This window comes from Lycium barbarum, chromosome 9 (genome assembly GCF_019175385.1).
Source record: "Lycium barbarum isolate Lr01 chromosome 9, ASM1917538v2, whole genome shotgun sequence".
Taxonomy (NCBI): Eukaryota; Viridiplantae; Streptophyta; class Magnoliopsida; order Solanales; family Solanaceae; genus Lycium; species Lycium barbarum.
The window spans coordinates 82,277,740-82,297,823 of record NC_083345.1 but is presented as its reverse complement, the minus strand read 5'-3'; positions in this window follow the sequence as shown (position 1 = coordinate 82,297,823).

Genomic DNA, 20,084 nt, shown 5'->3' with positions numbered 1-20,084 from the left:
GAAAACTACCGCTCAGGTATGACTATGTTAAGATCAAATTTTTGATTAGCTAACATGCAGGACTCAGCATTTGGAGACGAGCTAGAAGCTACCGAGGACGGAAGCAAAAAGCCGGATTCAGAACATGCGGTGCATACGTGGGACTTTTTCTTGGGCAACCAGCCAGAAACCGTGTACGAGAGTCAAGCTTTCAACACCAGGGATTGGAAAATCACTTGAAGCACCAACACTAATAAATCCTTTAAAAACAATGCTTCGGGTTTGGATTTTCAATCGGAAATAGTCAAGGGGATTCCCACATAAAAGGATATTTCTTTTCGGGCTATCAAGTCGAACTACAATTGGGCTGATGCCCAAAGCCAGGGATATGTAGGCTACTCAAGTTTCGAGGATCGGCCATATTCCTATAATTATCTCGGGACACCTCGAGAAGGTTTAAACGAAAATTCCTTACTTTATAGTCCTCATAGAGTCAGAACTACAAACGACCTAAATTCTCATGTAACCTGAGATATGTAGGAATCCCAAAAACCAGTGTCCGCCATACTTTCGAAATCTTGCACAAAGAAAGCTGTAATTTCTATTATTCGGTAAAAATTAGGTTTGTCAAATTCGTAGCTCAAGGATGGCTTTGCCATCCTCGAACTCTGAAGTGGAAGTTGTTGACACCTAATTTTGCACCTCATAAGATACGTGTTTTAATTTTTAAATTTCCCGAGACAAAGACGAAGCAAGGATGCACCTTTAAAAATTAAAATTTTAAAAGCCCCGAGAAAATTGCTAAACTAACGTTTAATAATTACTTCATGAAATTGACAATTACGAGAAATTACAAGTTATTTACTTTCACAAACACGTTTTGAAATAAAGACAAATATCCCGCTTCGCCTAAATAGGGAAAATTACTAATTAAAACGACGTATGAATTACGGCTCATTTTGACCCATTTTTCACATTTTTAAATATTGCTCGGAACTATGTCAATATTGGGCTTCTATTTTAAAACTATGTATTATAAATCTTGTTTCCGTCAAAATTTATTTTTCGAGGAGGTTTTACATGAATACTTTTTTTTAAAGAATATGTATTTTATTTTTTTAAATGAGTACATTGTTTGGGAATGATGTTTTCATTAAGAGTAAGGGTTAATTTAAAACTTTTAGAAACTTAAGGTGGGCTTTCTTTTTCACCCTCTTTCATTTTCACCCCAACCTTTCCTCTCCCATTCTCAGGCGATCTATTTGTTTCTAGGGTTCCGCCGTTGATGGCTAATTCAGGCCCACGACTGTTTTTCACCGGATTTTTGAGGGGTTTTGTTCCTTATCACAAGTTCTCATGATTCCCAGGTTCAATTTCATTAGATTTGTGTTTTTCTATACCTAATTGAATCCTAGTAAGGATTTTAAGACGGACCAATAGGAGAAGGAGCAGATGCAGATGGTCGTCGATAATTCCCTGATAGAGTATCGCCCTGCAGCACGAGCTAGTGGTGAGTTAGAGGCATCTTCGAGAGGCGCACTGGAAGAGGTGCCCGAGCTTAGCCAGAAATTGCCAATTGTTATCTCTCAGCCAGCTGCCAATGTGGCGTCAATTCAGACATCAGAGGTAGAGATGCCTCATGATGCTTCCAGCTCCTAGTGAGCCCCAGGTAGTTCTAACCTTCATCGTTGTGCATATTTCAATGCATTGGGGACAATGCAGAGTTTTTGGTTGGGGGTGGGATATTTTATATATGTGTAACATATATATATACATACATACATACATATATTTATATATATATATATATATATATGTGTGTGTGTGTGTGTGTGTGTGTGTTTAGGAACCCCCTCGACTTTTCTTTGTCAGAGTTCATTTCCTAAGGGGTTTTATTTTTGTTGAAACTGGTATGTTTGGGTTGTTTAGGTAAATAGAGTAGTTATCACTTATATGGTAGTGGTTGATGAACTTAAGGTATAACACCTCGTACTCTCATACTAAACCATATCAGTAACATCCCGTAAGTTCGAGTTAGGTCCAAATGTGTAATATTGTTATTATAATGAAATTTTAGTTATATGAATGATTTCGGGCAACAGAGAGTTATTTTGAAGTCAAACCAAAAATTAAAGTCCTTAAGGCCTTCTAAATCCGTCTAAATCTAAGACAGTCTTCATTCATTGCTAGTTTTAGAGCCTTTGTGTTAGTAATTGAGAAAATTTCCTTCATCAAAGTTGTATATATTTGAAATACCTTTCCAACAGTACATTATGGAGGTCAAACAAACATCCGTACAAAGAGTTATGGCCATTTTACTGAAGGGTGGCAGAGCTGAATCATCACTGGAAATTTCACCCAATGTATGCCCAAAGAGTGTTGGACGTACTTCCATGTATGGGCCGTACATCCTGGGACGTACATTGCTCGTTTTTGGAAGAAAACTCAAAATGGGTATGGTCTTATTTTGTTCCTATTTTTCATTCTCCCAAACCCTAAGGATGAAATTCTTCTCTCCAAAACTCAAGCTACTCTAAGTGTCCCGACCCGACTAGGGGCCGTGACGGGTACCCGGGGCTAACCACCGAGCACCACTCATTCTACTACTCATCATACTCATTAAACGTTCTTTTATTGAATTCGTACTCAAATCATAGGAAAATCATTTTTCATGGGAGATCATAGATACTTTTATAGACATAAGCCTTTCGGCTGTCAAACTAATATATATATATATATACAATAGTAACCTCGTGAGACCATATAACTCACAACTACATATCTACGAGCCTCTACTAGAATGCTAGACATCGGGACGGGACAAGACCCCGTCGTGCCCAAAATATACATATATACGCAAAAGAATAACCACGGCACCTCCGGAACAATGGAGTGCTCTCAAGTCAGCTAACAGCCCCTACGAGTCTGGATCAAGCTCACCTCCCTGTCTACCTATGGGCATGAGCACAGCGTCCAAAGAAAACGGACGTCAGTACGAACATTGTACTGAGTATGAGAGACATAAGTAATAATAACATGTCAAGGAGATAGGGAAGCATCAAATAAAGAGTAACTGTAACTGACTGTCCATCATAAAGAAATAATGCATGCTGACTTACTTCATAATCATCATCATGTCATGTATGCATAAATGTATAAGCTACCCGTCCATATAGGTACGGTGTAATAATAATTAACCTGCGTCCAGGCCTCCCGCGTCCGGGGTATAAGCTGCCACTGCAGTGGTGTGTCTGCCCGTGCCATATTGGCACGGTGTAATATCATCAACATATACTCATCATAATGCATGTATAATAACTCAAACATAGCTATACTTTATCGAGGTGATATAAGGTCGTGAATCCCCGATTTCATTATGGAACATTTATAAGTATTCTGCCTCACCTTGAAGGAAATAGAATATAAGGTGAGTGTGTACAGTAAACGACATCATTAACTTTATGGTATTCTGCCTCACCTTGAAGGGAATAATGTATGAGGTGAGTGTATACAATTAATGATATCATTAACTAATGGTATCCTGCCTCACCTTGAAGGAATAATATATAAGGTGAGTGTGTACAATATATGATATCATTAGCGTTATTGGAACATCATATCATGAACTCTAGAATCTTTATATTTAACTCATCATCATCATTATTGAACTCATAATATATCTCTCATCTCATATAGCTATTCATGAACATCGACTCTTGGCTTTCCGGGATATAGAGAATTCATGGAGAGGAAGGAGAAATCATGCTATCGGATTCATGCCATAGAAAGAAAGGACTAGCCTCACATACCTTTTCCGTTTAACTATTCTATCGCTTGCCTGTTCTCCTTCAATGCCCACGTTTCTACCTTCAAGAGAAGTCGCATGAACATTAGCTAATCGATTACTTAAACGTGCTTACTAAAGCTAAAGAAAATTGGGCAGCATCTCCTTTGTTTATAAAACTTTTCCCATATTCTATATCAACTCCCAAACATTCATAACAACATTCACAATATAATAGATATCAATCATCATTCATTTACATTATCGGCATTTCAAAATTCCTCTTCAATTTCCCCATAATTGTGGTTATAGTTCACTATCGCGTTTTCTCATATCTAATACTTATTTCATGGTCTAAATTTCATTCACAACATACTTACAACCACAACATACCAATATTCATAATTCAGTCCAAACCTTCACCCAACAATGTCACTATTCCCACATTTATGACCCACTTCTTTATCTTTCTACAATCCATGTGTTTTTAACTTTCAACTCCTTAAACAACCAAGAATGATCATAAAACTCACCTTAGATAATAGATGAATGAGCCTTGAGTGGGAATCCTCCTCTTGCACAAAAACCCTAGTCTACTTCCTTTGAGATTTCTTGGTGTAGATGAACTTTTATTAGGTTTCATACACTTGATTTCGTGGTTTTGGTGTAGTTAATCATGGATTTCCCTTGGTTTATTGTGGATGAATAATGGAGAGTGTTCTAGAGGTTTTTATGACCAAAAAATGGTGAAAATATGATTTTGGGTTGAATTTGGTCTATTTATAGTGGTCCAGAAAATTCTGGACCTACACAACATGCTGCAAGCTTTGCTAGACGCAAAGCATGCTTTGCGAGCTACATGTTGTGTCGCAGACCTTGCAACATCACCAAATTTCACTGTCACACTTTGCTGCGCATCTGCGTGGCCGCAAAGTGTGCTTTGCTACTCGCATGTTGCGCCACAAAGTGCGCCATAATGTGACATTTTACCAAACTTCCACCGAAACTTAACTCCGATGATCCGACGAGTCTTAAACCTTCCCGAGGCTTACTAAACATGGTTTTTCTCCATTATATACCAAAGCTGGACATATCTATCCCCATGACCTCGAAAGATTTATCCTACTTCCCAAGGCTAGGACAATTAGCATTCGGCGAAACTCAACGTATGAAAATGAGAGGTGTAACACTAAGGTAAGTCATTCCAAGTTAATTCTAACATGTACCCATGATTACTAATCAAGAATTCATCATTCATAACCTAGGGTTTTCAAGAAAACCCATATAAAGATCAAGATTCTAGTTTTTGGAGTTTTTTTTCAAAGTTCAAGTCTTTAATTCAAGTTTTGGAGTGATTAAGGTATGTAGAGTTTCTATCTATGTGTGGGAACATCATTATTATTCCCCCACACCCTTCTTCCATAAATTATAAAGTTATACGAAAACTAGGGTTTTGACCATGATCATGTAACCCCAGGCCCATGTCTCATGATTATATTATGTATGAAATTGTTAGTAATTCTTCACTGAAGTTCTTGATAATTCCTTATGATTAGTGAGAATCTATCCGTAATATATGAAAAACCCATGTTTTCCATCCTATGGGTTCTTATATGCAAGTTATGACTATTATGATATTTTCAAGAAATATACTACATGTTTTACAAGTTTTCATGCAATTTTATTATATAATTACTCTCATGCTAAATACAAGTCATGCTTTCATGAAACCATAGTTACAAGTTATGTCACCAAAATCAAGGGCTTCTAAGAAAACTCTATCATGTTCATGTTTTTTGGAGTTTCACAAATTACCGAGAAGACTTAGATAGCCTAAAACTACGTAGCCACCGTAGGATAAGGATCGCTCCTCCCAGTTAGGACGATTCCTTAATTTTTCACTGAATTGATCCATCAGGCGCGTTACACCTTATACCCTGGCAAGGTGTGGGGGCTCTGCTGGTCCGGTGAGGTACCAGACTCCACGTACCCACGTGATGATATCATGTTGTCGGTTTATGAAATGTTCTCCCTACTTATCATGTTTTATATATATATATATATATATATATATATATATATATATATATATATATATATATATATATATATATATATATATATTTATTTATTTATTTATAGGCACACACACACACACAAGTATTCATGCTCATGTTCATGTCCAGGTTTTTTAGTTTCACTTTTTATCATATTATTTTCATGTCCCATGTTATTTCATTCAGTTTCTTTACATACCAGTACATTCAATGTGTTGATGTCCCCTTTTTATTGCCTGGGGGCCTGCATTTCACGATGCAGGTTCTAATTTAAATGACGACATATCTGTTTAGTAGGATTCACTTGTATCTTCTTATTGGTGAGCCCCATCTCCTTCGGGGTTTAGATAGTCATTTATCGTCTACTTAGTTATGAATTAAAGGTATGCTGGGGGCCTTGTCCCAGCAAGTATGTTTTCCAGTTCAAACTCATGATAGGGGTTTCATAGACTAGTTAGTCAGTCATGTTATGTCAGATATTCAGAGTCAGATAGCCATTTTGGCATTTTCCGCATCCATGTTTTCACAAGTTTTTTTATTAAATATGTATGACTTATTATGATTTATAAAGGCTCATCATATTTTCACGTTATAATTTCCCACATGTTATGTTATAATGATTCAGCAAGACATGTGGTTTGCTCGTTCACATGCAGTAAGACACCGAGTGTTGTGTTTCGCGCAGGCCATGGTTCGGGGCGTGACAAAGCTTGGTATCAGAGCCTAGGTTCAATTGTCTTAGCGATTCTATGAAATCGTGTCCAGTGGGGGCAGTTTTATCTGTGTGTACGTGCCACACATGTAAGTAGTTGACCACCAAGATATCTAGGATTGTCTCATTTCTTTCAACTGTAAATTGTGCAATACAACTATGTTCTCAGAAATCACTCGAACTTGTGTGTTGTTTCCCATTCTACCGAATATGCCTCGTCTCAATGGATGAGAAAGATGTAAAGCTAATCATTATCGAAGTGTTGCTTTCAGATGGAGTTAGAAGGAATAATTCTAACTCGTGCCATGAAGTTTAGAGCAGTAAGTAACAATTCTCTTTCCATCAAATTCTGAACGTATCGAGTGCGTAAGCAGTGAGGAGGAAAATTTGAGACCCAAGACTTACCAAATGGTGCATGGTGTGTTTATCAGGTAAGTTTTGGTATGGTAGTACATGTCGGTTATATACCTTACAGAATAAGTTTATTTGGATTCTTTGACCATGGAGCTATAGTATAAGGATGATAGTTCAGATTTCAGACCCTACAAGGTAGCATGTTATAAAGTTAACCACGAGTAGACGATATTGAATTTCTGGGGATAGTTTTAAATTATTTAAGCTTATTCAGATCAAACCTAGAGAGTATGACATTAGTAAGTTACTACAAGGAGTAGATACTACTATAAGATGATAAAATGTGATAGTTCCCTCTAAGATTAGATGATTAATTATTTACCCCCAGATGTGTCTAGTATGATACGATTTTAAAGTGTATAGAAAGTTCGGGGTTAAGTATCCCAATCTATCATTTAAGACTGACAAAAGTTCCCTAAGTGTGATCCGTGTCTATAGGACAGAAGAGATAGTATACGACCACAGAATAGGGTCAGATGATGAGGGAAGTTAGAAGTAATCTACGTTTCACTTTATCGTTCAACACAGAATCAGAGAACATAGTGCTAACATGTGTTTAATAGAGAATAGTAAGTAATTTCAGGTTAGGGTATTTTAAATATTTTTCCTTCGAGGATATAGACCTACTTTAGTATGATTGTTTACGTAGCTAAAAGAAGGTAGCTTTCGACCAAAAGATATTATCAGATATATCGAGTCTCTCGGAATAGGTCTAACTTATTTACGTGGCTTAGGCCGAATTAGAGGGCATGGTGTTAGTAAGTTACCACAAGAATATTATTTTGATGGGTAATAGAGGAGGTAGGTAAGAGATAAAAAGACAAGTTTATGGGATAGTCTTAGAGATAGAATAAAATTTAGAGAAAATCAGCAGAACGATTAGATGACCACTTATCACTAACTTAAAATATCCGCAGGCTTTAAACATCATCTTTTAAACTAAGGGGGAGATGTCACGATAACGTACCGAGGTATATCATGTGTTCCTTATATCTATAAGTGTCGAGAAATAAAAGTTTAGAGTAACGTTACTGTTACACCCCGTAGTTCTGTACATTAAAATTTATAAGTGTTGATTGTTTTAAGTAGGGACTCTGAAGTTACCTTCAAGGATATATATGATTTTGTGCATTTATCTTTTGCTTGTGAAGGTTTTATCTCACATAATGAGCTACGGGAAGATTGGAGGGCAAGTGAATTAAGAAAACTAAGATCGTACGAACTTTGGAGAAAATATGAAGGGCAATTTTGGTTCGATTTGGAGAAAGAATATCTTTTGGAGAAATAATATCTTTTAGTATATTAGAAATTTTGAGAAAAAGCAAAAGCCTAAAATGAATTTTGGGAAGTCTAGCTTCCAACGCAACAAACCGTGCATCGATCGGACGTCGGAATCAAGCGTTATGATCATTTTAAGACAGGCTGCTAGAGCAAGGATTAACTCTGCGCTAACGCGCTTGGGGTTGGCGTGAACGCTCCTGGGGGTTCCGCGAACGGGCAGAGGAGCCAGGGGCAACAAAGCCCGAACAAGCTCTAAGGTGGCGCGAACACGCTGAGTAATTTTTATGTCGGTTGGGGCAGACTCTGAAATGTTATAAAAGGGGGCTTACCCCTTCATTTTTCATTCGAAACACCCCTAAACCTTTTCAAATTTCTGGAACTTTTCCCCAATTTCCAAGCATCAATTTTTAACGCGAATTAAGTATAATCTTCGGATTCGGGTACCGACAGCGTATAGTTGCGATTATAATATCGTATTGCGGTGAATCTTAGCTGGAGTTCAAGGCGAATATTGAAGGTATCATGGCTGTAGTGGGACTAAGGTATGAATCTTCCTTTATTAGTATTGATTTAGGTTTAATTATGGAGATAAAGTTATTAAATAGTCGTATAATGAATTTATTGGTTGCGAAATTGGAGAAACATCGTGTGGGGTGTTTCATGGAGTATTTTGGTATTGAGGATGATGTTATTAGCGTTGTTGTTGTTGTTTTCGCGTTGGTTGTTGGATTATGATTTCGGGCTAGGCATATAAACAGGAGAGATGCTGCCCGATTTTCGGCAGCATATGAAGTAGTTTAATTTGAAAGCCTAATATAAATATACGACGATAATTCTAACGATAGTATAAATTCTCTCAAATGTAGATTTGCGAGCTATGGAGGATAAGGGTAAGTAGTAGGAGACAAAAATGTATGTAAGGCTAGTCCCTTTCTTTCTAAAGGCATGACTCCTACATTACGATTCTATATATATCTTCCATAACATCCTTGTTCTCGAAAAGCTACAAGTTCATGCTTCTCAAGGTTTTTATGGTATCAAAGACGAGATGTTTTCTATGAGGACCATGATGATAATGATGATTCCTTTCTTGTGAACTCTTACATGTTTTCCATGATGTCCCTATTCCCACAATCTAGAGAATCATGATTCTTAAAGTTTTTTTATGACGTTAAAGATGGTTATGTTTTCATGATGATAATGATAATGATGATGACTCTGTTTCTAGAAGTTTCAAAGTTTATGATTTTAATGCTAAGATGAGATTATTGAGCTTATTTCATGATTTCCTTGATTCTACTCATTGTTGTTGATCTCACCTTATAATCATTTTTCCTTCAAGGTGAGGTAAAGCGATGATGATTGTTCCATAATATAACTCGGAGGTTACCGACCTTACGTCACTCCGATGAAGTGGTAACTTGTACCTGGGCTCTCATGCATGCTACTTATATATATATATATATATATATATATATATATATATATATATTATCGTGCAACGAACGACCCGATCCATTTATCCATTTATCCCGCGTCCGGGCATCACGCGTCCAGGATGATATCATAATATACCAATAGATCAGGTGGTTATGCATATATAACGCCTCACCTTTTCCCATATCCCCTATATATATATATATATATATATATATATATATATATATATATATATATATATATATATATTTATATATATATATATATATATATATATATATATATATATATATATATATATATATATATAGATATATAATGATAATATATGTGGATCGAGCAGCACGTTCCGCAGCACTATGACTTATGCATATATATGAGGAATGTTTTTTTTAAAGAAAGCTAAGAATGCATGGTTTCCGCCTTGTGAGGCAATCAAATGTATAGGTTATCTTTACCTCATGTCGTGTTCTATATTTCTTATTATGTTGTTATTCATGCTTTACATACTCAGTGCATTATTCGTACTGACGTCCTTTCTTGTGGACGCTGCGTTCATGCTCGCAGGTAGACACGGATTTGACCAGTAGGTGATTTATTAGTGGATTCTCAGGAGCACTCCACTTACTTCAGAGTTGTAGTCTATTGGTATTGGTCCTTATGGTCACTTGTATTCTATGTAGAGGCTGGTAGACATGTGTATATAGTTAGACATTTCATAACCCTACCAGTCCATATCATTGTATAACATTTTAATAGCCTTGTCGGTTGGTGATGATGGACATAACTATTGAAGATTATATAGAGATGTGTCGTTATATTGTGATATACGTCCTTGCATATCATGATATCCAGGAGCTATCTTTGTGGTCTACCCAGAAATGTTTGTGAGATGTATGTTTAGAGGTGCTCGGTGTGTTAGCTCTGGGTGCTCGTCATGGCCCTCTGGTTGGGTCGTGACAATTACGTTTATGAAGTAATTCTTGTACCATTTGGTACTTATGACCAGGCATACTCTACTCATCCCTCCGTACTATTTCATGCCCAAGTTAGCGTTTCACACTCCATGCTTATGATTCAAGAACCAAGACTCCATAATGATAGTAATCCATCCAAAAGAAATGTTCTTTCATGTTTTGCACATCAGGTTGTGCTCATGTCTAAGAGCTAAAACCGTATCCATGTCTCACGTATCTATCACGCTTTTATACTCATGTCCATGTTCTAGTATCTAAGTGCTTTTCAAATCTGATGATGATCTTGACCCTTATGATTATGTTATCTATGTTACCACGTACTCGTAGCCCAATCCATTTCTTTATGCATCCCACTTATAGCAGTATCGAAACAAGCATGTTGTTAGATAATAATGAAGGTGAATCAAGATAGATGTCCTACCCATGATTCTATGTAATTCATGCTTATGTTTCTCTGGCTAATGGTTTAAACCATCTCGTAGCTTGGCACAAAGGATGCCCCTATCTTTTTCGAAGTACCTATGCCATTTTTATGTTCAAAGTGACTTTCTACTCATGTCTTAGGTGTTTGATGAGTGAAGTATTCATGCTTATGATCCCTTCCTTCATGATCCTCTTTTTAACGAGGGTGTCGACCCACATTGATAAGAGTAAACTATGTTGAACCATGTCCCATCATTTCAGTATATCTAAGTTCTACAGGTAATACTTTATCCATGTCTTACGTCTCTGAGTACCCAAGAGTGAGCCTACAATTGTACTCCACGCAAGTCACACGTATGTCTTATTATTAGCTCAATACTCATGAAATCGAGTCCAGACGCCACGATATGCATCTATGATGTACTCATGTAAATGTCAGGTTGCTCATGGTCCCATGCCCTATGTCATGCTATTGACGTATTCACGTTTCATACCATATGAATCACGTTCCCATGTATGCATGTTCCACGTTATGTCCTCCATGTCCAATGCTCCATGTCATGTATGTGCTCTAAAGCGAAGTATCTCATGTAATTAGTACCTATAATTCCTTTTCTCTCAATCCTCTTTAATTCGCTCGTGAGAATGAACAAGATGAGCCAAGGTATTCGTAATTATGATTAATAGCTAACAAGATAATCCGAAGTAAGGTCCATTCCTATATTCAAAATTTCTTTTCATGTACCCTGTGGTACTTATTTCAGAAGTATTCTACTCTTTTTATGACATCTTGAGTATTGGGGTATCGTGTGTGACGAATGTTTGCCTAGGTAGTCAGCAAAGCAATCCTTATGCCACTGTGTGTGTGAGTTGTTAGTAGGTGTTCATGTATTACACTTGCAATCTAGAACTTGGCATGTTGGTCATGCTTGATTACTAAGGATGGTTTGGTTGTTGAAATGATCTTAGGCTTTCTTTGTGTAAATTTGAAGCCATAATTGCCTTATAAGCCGAACTTGTTCATGTATATGATCCCTAGTCTTCCCCCTTTTGAGCCTTTAACCTTTTTCTTAACTAGCCGTTGACTAACCCATACCCTTGTAGAAATTGTCCCATTTGTTACACCTGTTCCCTCCTTAACACTATAAGAGGATAGAAAGAGGCTAAAAGCCTAAGTTGGGGTAAAACATGTGTGAAACAGAGGTCCTGAGCCTAAGTTGGGGGTGTTGTGAGTTACCTAGAAAAGTATGTGATGTAGTTGTTGTGTAGTGACTATAAAAATAAAATAAAATTGCACAAAAAGATAGTTAATATGTATTAGTCTATTAAACCACATCAAAGTTGAAGGATTGAAAAAGAGAGAAAGAAAGGCAAATAAAGGTAAGAAAAATGCAGTGTTCAAGGAGGGTGATTCACTAATATCCAAATATCTATCATACCCTTCCCTAAGCCTATATTACAAGCCGAGAAAAATTCGTAGTGTGATCACAACCAAACAGTCTGAGGTTGAAGGAATTGAAAATAAGGGCAAGCATAAGGCATATGCATTTGTAGTACATGACCTTCTTTGTGAGTGTAAGTGCTTCTCTTCTTCTTTGTCTTTGTCCCGTTTATTCTTGTACATATGTGTTTGGGACATTTTTTGGTCTTCATGAGGGCATAAGGGTTGAATGAAATTATAAAAATAATAGATTACCCGAAGTAGCGTTTGCATATACATTGATAGTTCCAATAACTTTATGTCATTGATTAAAGCTTCATTGTGGATCATAACATGTTTTGAGTGATAAGCTTGTTAGAAAATTGTGCAATTGAGAGGGCCAGTCGAGAGAGAAGTGCATGCCGGTAGTTCTTAGTCAAAACCATTGTAGACACTTTTACTTTGTTATATCTAAGTTAGTTGAGTCGTCTGTGTTGTGTTACTTGCTTGAGGACAAGCAAAGACTTTAAGTTGGGGGTGTTGATGTTCCATGAAATTACGACACATATTATGCATTTTGACTATAAGTTTTACTTGTTTTTAAGCAAGTATGTGTTGTTTTGATGTGTTTTTGTCTTGTTTCAAGAAAATGAGTACTAGTTTTCATAGCTTAAGACTCAAACATTAAAATAGGGTTTGTAAACCATTTCCCCCAACTATTCCCTTTAGTTCTACCTTAGAATCCATACTTAGAACATAAATAGAGTAGGAAGACTTAACCAAATGAAGATTCACTCCCAAGAACTTCTCAAATCGCCTCAAAGTCTCTCTAGGTTTCTAATTTGGTGTATGGAATGAAATGGTTTTGAATAGAAAGCAATAAGTTTCTGATCTCAACGTTTCTCGCTTCCGTGGAGCCTGATTTGCCTACACGACTCCGCCTCAACGGATACTAGTCCGCTATGGCGGATTTCATTAAAGAGTCAGCATCTCCGCTGAAGCAGAAGATGCTCACCTATGCGCATGTGCGCCTGCAAGAAATCACCTCGCAGGTACGAGAAATGCCATCCCCTTAGAGGCTCGTATTTATCCTTGATCACTCGTTGTTGGGCCCTTTTCTTTCTTCTCTCCACAATCCTACCCATAGTTCTCACAATTTCCCTTAGACTCCCGGAGGAATTTTGGCCGAATTTCCTTTATAAACATAACAATCCCAAACCTGCACGTCCTTTCTAGAATTCCATTTTTTTTTCTACACATTATGTCAATCAACTCCCTTCGTAGAGGTATACTTACTCATAATTCATGATCTGGCTATCACTAGGTCACCAACAGGCATAGATATCTCAAATCGTTTGATTTGGCTCCAGTTCCAAGCCAATACGTTCAACAATATGAGGCGCGATATATGATGACATAAAACCTGAATCAATCGATGCATATACATTATAGGAGAATACTAATAATATACCTGGTATAATATCAGGGGATGACTCAAGATCCTGTTGCCCAAGTAGCACATAGGTATGATGTTGGGGCTCACTCGAACTGAGCGTTCCTCCTCGATCTCTATCACAGCCTGCTGATATCTGCAGCCTTTGCCTCGGAGGGCATACCAATGATGAAGAGACAACTGCTATTCCCTTGGGCTTAACCCTACCTTTGTCACGTCGAAATGGGCACTCGCGCATAAAATGACCTGGCCAAGCACTGGCATAACAAACATCCAAACCCAAGCGGCACGACCCCACATGTAGTCTACGGCACTAGGGACATTGCGGTGCGGGTGGTCTCATCTGACTGAATTCTCCTCTATACTGGGAATTCAAAACGCTAAAGCCCTGACCTGATCTGAGGTATGTGGGTCTATCAAACCTGAGTCTAGGAAATTGTAGAGGTACACTTGTTGTTGAACAAGCTGGGTACCTACAAAACTGCTGCCTTGAGGCACCTCTAAACCGACGGTCAAACCCTAATGATCTGGTCCTCCTCCTGTGACCCCTACCACCAGGACCCGCACCCTGCCGCTGAGCTTGAGCGGCTACTAATTGAGTCAGCAAAAGGATGGCCTATCTCAACTCCTGTCTTGAAGCATCAGGTGGGGCAACTGGCGGTGCTAGAGCTGGAGTGGAGACCCCTTCTTGCTCCCCTAATATAGGCAGAGTGTGAGCAGTACGAGAGGGAACCTCATTATGGGATTCACCATCTTCAATATTTACTGGTAACTCCAGTTCAGTCCGCTTTTCTACTGCCATCTTGCTCTTCTGGGCGGCTGTGGCTTTTCTCTTCTCAGGAATCACTGAAAACGTAACACTCGATTAGGAAGAAGGAAATCCTCTTATTATAGCTCTATCGCACGATCTATGAAGAAGAATGACGGTCATGGTTCCTAAATGCCCCGCAGCCTCTTGTGTATAAGTGTGGCGCGCTTCACACCCATTAACAAGACTCTACTAGACACGGCTCGTAGACACACCCTAGGACAGAATTGCTCTGATACTACTTTTTTCACGGCCCAACAAGAGGGCCATGACAGGTACCCAGTATTAGCTACCGAGCACCCTTTATCATACTATTTGTCGCTCAACCTATGCAATTATAATTCCCAACAAACTGGCGGTGAAATGGTCGCTAAATATCTTCACAAAACATGCATATGTGCATAAGCTCTCGAGGTGTCAAAAGTGATATACAAAAATATATACTGAGGTGATCGTGAGACATCTATTACCCACACGTATGTATCTACAAGCCTCTAACTGAAATACTGAACATTAGGACCGGACAGGACCCCGCTGTGCCCCAAAATATGTACCCAAAAGAAAGTACCGATATACGGCAACTCCGGAGTAGTGGAGTGCTTCTACAAAGCTGCTGACAAGGCTCCTAAGGATCTATACCGTCTCCCCGTCAACCTGTGGGCATGAATAACACGTCCGTAATAAGGGACGTCAGTACGAATAATGTACCGAGTATGTAAGGCATGAACGATAATATAATAAGGGATACAAGTATGGATAATAACAGAATGGAAATATAGAGCATATCGTAAGATAAAAGAGTAACCTGTACATATGAGTGCCTCTTAGGGCGGATGCCATGCATTCTTAGCTTTCTTTGAAAAACATTTCTTGTTCATATATACAGAAAATATACCGAGGAACGTCGGCCCGATCCATTTAACCACATATGTCCCGCGTCTGGGCATCCCGCACTCGGGATGATATCATATTACGCCAACTGATCAGGTGGTCATGCGTCTGTAGCGCCACTCCCTTTTCCCCCATATTCCCCATATACATATACATATATCATATAAGCAGCATGCATGAGAGCCCAAAGAAAACTATGCCTATATCGGAGTGACGTAAGGTCGGTAACCGTCGATTATATTATGGAATAATCATGGTCGCTTTGTCTCACCTTGGACGAACAATTATTATAAGGTGAGACTATCAATGAAGAATAGCATCAAGAGAAAACATAGAATAGGATCATAAATCTCATAAGGCATCAATTCATATACTTTGGAATCTTTAAAAATAGTCATCATCCATGAATAAATTGAGAAATCAAGAAATAGCTCAACATTCTTATATCGTCATTGAAATCGTAAACTTGGAACATTTAAACACGGAATCATCATCATCATAATCATCGTAGGAAAATATTCTCATCTTTGACATCATCATTATCATTGTGAAAACAGGTTCATCGTTGCTATCATAAGAGCTCACGGAGCCATAAATCTCTGATTTAGAAAATACGAACATTTTGGAAAACATTTATGAATTATTAAGAAAAGAATTATGCCTTGGAGTCATAAATATCTAACTTTTGAAAACAAGGAAGATATGAAAACATTTTTGAAGTCATAACATCGGAATCATGCCTTTGAAAGAAAGGGATGAGCCTTAACATACCTGTTCAACCTCCTATTAGATACGTTTATTCGTCCGAGCTCGTAAATCTACATTCGAGAGGATTTGCACTAACGTTAGACTCATTATCATACACTTGTACTGGTGTTCAAACTAAACTACTTTATATTCTGGGACCAACATCCATAACATCATTTCCCATACCAAAGTATTATACAAAACAGCCCACACATTGTTTTCCAACTTCCACAACTACTAAACTCACTATACAATCATTTTACCGCTCTATGTTCGTGAATAAGCCAGTATTAACATAAATAGGAAGAGATCCATACCTTTCTCCCTTTAATATTGCTGTATCTTCACTTTTCCACGCTAGGTTTAGGCCACAACACGCCGCTATGTGATTCTGCAACAATAACTATACGCTATCCGGACTGAAATTTGGAAATTATACCTGGTTTGGGCTAAAAAGTTGGCTTGCGGGGTTGGGGAGAACTCTCAAGAATTTTGGAGAGTATTTGGGATGTTTGATGAAGAAAATGAGGGGTAAACCCCTTTAAATAGCGGTCCAAGTTCTGCCTGGACCGACTTAATATTCATTCAGCGCGTTCGTGCTGACCTAGTTTTTCTGTCTGCGCCTTCGTTCAGTAAAAAGGTCATAACTATTTATCCCGATATCGTGTGAGGGCCCACGACCTATGGTTGGGAAGATATTTCAATTATCTACAACTTGAATTCTTAGTGATTTTCCAAATTACAAACCTATAATGTCTTTTGGAGGGCCTATGCCCATATTTGGCTTAAGGATCCTTCTTAGGACTTGCTTAACTTTCCATGTATTACTCATATATCTCTTCATATGTCCTTTATAAAACCCTGACATGTGGACCTCACTTAGCTTACAGTAACAAGGGCTTTCCCTAAGCAACATACTACCTGATTTACACCATATGGTCTCCAAATGTCATATGTATATATTATTATTACACCTCTTATAATATGACCTTTATATCGAATCTGGGCTTCAAAATTGTTCAGCGCATTCGGGCCTCGTGGTGGCGCGTTCGTTGCTGGGCCCTTTTCTTTCTTCTCGCCACAATCCTACCCATAGTTCTCACAATATCCCTTAGACTCCTGGAGGACTTTTGGCCGAATTTCCTTTGTAAACATAACAATCCCAAACCTGCACATCCTTTCTAGAATTCCATTATTATTTTTATTATTTTTCTACACATTATGTCAATCAACTCCCTTCGTAGAGGTATACTTACTCATAATTCATGATTCTGGCTATCACTTGGTCACCAACAGGCATAGACATCTCAAATCATTTAATTTGGCTCCGGTTCCAAGCCAATACGTTCCACAATATAAGGCGCGATATATGACGACGTAGAACCTGAATCAATCGATGCATATAAATTATAGGAGAATACTGATAATATACCTGGGACAATATAAGGGGATGACTCAAGATCCTGTTGCCCAGCTAGCACATAGGTATGATGCTGGGGCTCACTCGAACTGGGAGTTCCTCCTCGATCTCTATCACAGCCTGTTGATATCTGCAGCCTTTGCCTCGGAGGGCGTACCAATGATGAAGAGCCAACTGCTATTCCCTTGGGCTTAACCCTACCTCTGCCACATCGAAATGGGCACTCGCGCATAAAATGACCTGGCCAAGCACCGGCATAACAAACATCCAAACCCAAGCGGCACGACCCCGCATGTAGTCTACGTCACTTGGGACATTGCGGTGTAGGTGGTCTCATCTGACTGAATTCACCTCTATACTGGGAATTCAAAACTCTAGAGCCCTGACCTGATCTGAGGTAAGTGGGTCTATCAAACCTGAGTTTAGGAAACTGTAGAGGTACACTTGTTGTTGAACGAGCTGGGTACCTACAGAACTGCTGCCTTGAGGCACCTCTAAACCCACTGTCAAACCTTGAAGATCTGGTCCTCCTTCTGTGACCCCTATCACCAGGATCCACACCCTACCGCTGAGCATGAGCGGCTACTAATTGAGTCAGCAAAAGGATGGCCTGTTTCATCTCCTGGCTTGAAGCATCAGGTGGGGGAACTGGCGGTGCTGGAGCTGAAATAGAGACCTCTTCTTGCACCCCTAATATAGGCGGAGTGTGAGTAGTACGAGAGGGAATCTCATTATGGGATTCACCATCTTCAATATTTACCGGTGACTCCCGTTCAGTCCGCCTTTCTACTACCATCTTGCCCTTCTGGGCGGCTGTTGCTTTCCTCTTCTCAAGAATCGCTGAAAACGTAACACTCGATTAGGAAGAAGGAAATCCTCTTATTATAGCTCTATCGCACGATCTATGAAGAAGAAAGACGGTCATGGTTCATAAATGCCCCGCAGCCTCTTGTGTATAAGTGTGGAGCGCTTCACACCTATAAACAAGACACTACTGGACACGGCTCATAGACATACCCTAGGACCGAACTGCTCTAATATCACTTTCTTCATGACCCAACAAGAGGGCCATGACAGGTACCCAGTATTAGCTACCGAGCATCCCTTATCATACTATCTATCGCTCAACCTGTGCAATTATAATTCCCAACATACTTGCGGTGAAATGATCGCTAAATATCTTCACAAAACATGCATATTTGCATAAGCTCTCGAGGTGTCAAAAGTGATATACAAAAATATATACTGTGGTGATCATGAGACATCTATTACCCACACACATGTATCTACGAGCCTCTAAATGGAATACTGAACATTAGGATGGGACAGGACCTCGTCGTGCCCCAAAATATGTACCCAAAAGAATTTACCGATATGCGGTAACTCCGGAGTAGTGGAGTGCTTCTACAAAGCTGCTGACAAGGCTCCTAAGGATCTGTACCGTCTCCCCGTCTACCTGTGGGCATGAATACAGCGTCCGTAATAAGAGACGTCAGTACGAATAATGTACCGAGTATGTAAGGCATGAACGATAATATAATGAGTGATACAAGTATGGATAATAACAGAATGGAAATATAGAGCATATCGTAAGATAAAAAAGTAACCTGTACATATGAGTGCCTCTTAGGGCAGATGCCATGCATTCTTAGCTTTCTTTGAAAAACATTTCTTGTTCATATATACAGAAAATATACCGAGGAACGTCGGCCCGATCCATTTAACCACATAGGTCCCGCGTCGGGGCATCCCACGTCCGGGATGATGTCATATTACGCCAACTGCTCCGGTGGTCATGCGTCTGTAGCGCCACTCCATTTTCCCCATATTCCCTATATACATATACATATATCATATAAGCAGCATGCATGCGAGCCCAAAGAAAACTATGCTTATATCGGAGTGACGTAAGGTCGGTAACCTCCGATTATATTATGGAATAATCATGGTCGCTTTATCTCACCTTAAAAGAACAATTATTATAAGGTGAGACTATCAATGAAGAATAACATCAAGAGAAAACATAGAATAGGATCATAAATCTCATAAGACGTCAATTCATATACTTTGGAATCTTTAAAAATAGTTTTCATCCATGAATAAAATTGAGAAATCAAGAAATAGCTCAACATTTTTATATCGTCATTGAAATCGTAAACTTGGAACCTTTAAACACGGAATCATCATCATCATAATCATCTTAGGAAAATATTCTCATCTTTGACATAATCATTATCATTGTGAAAACAAGTTCATCGTTGCTATCATAAGAGCTCAC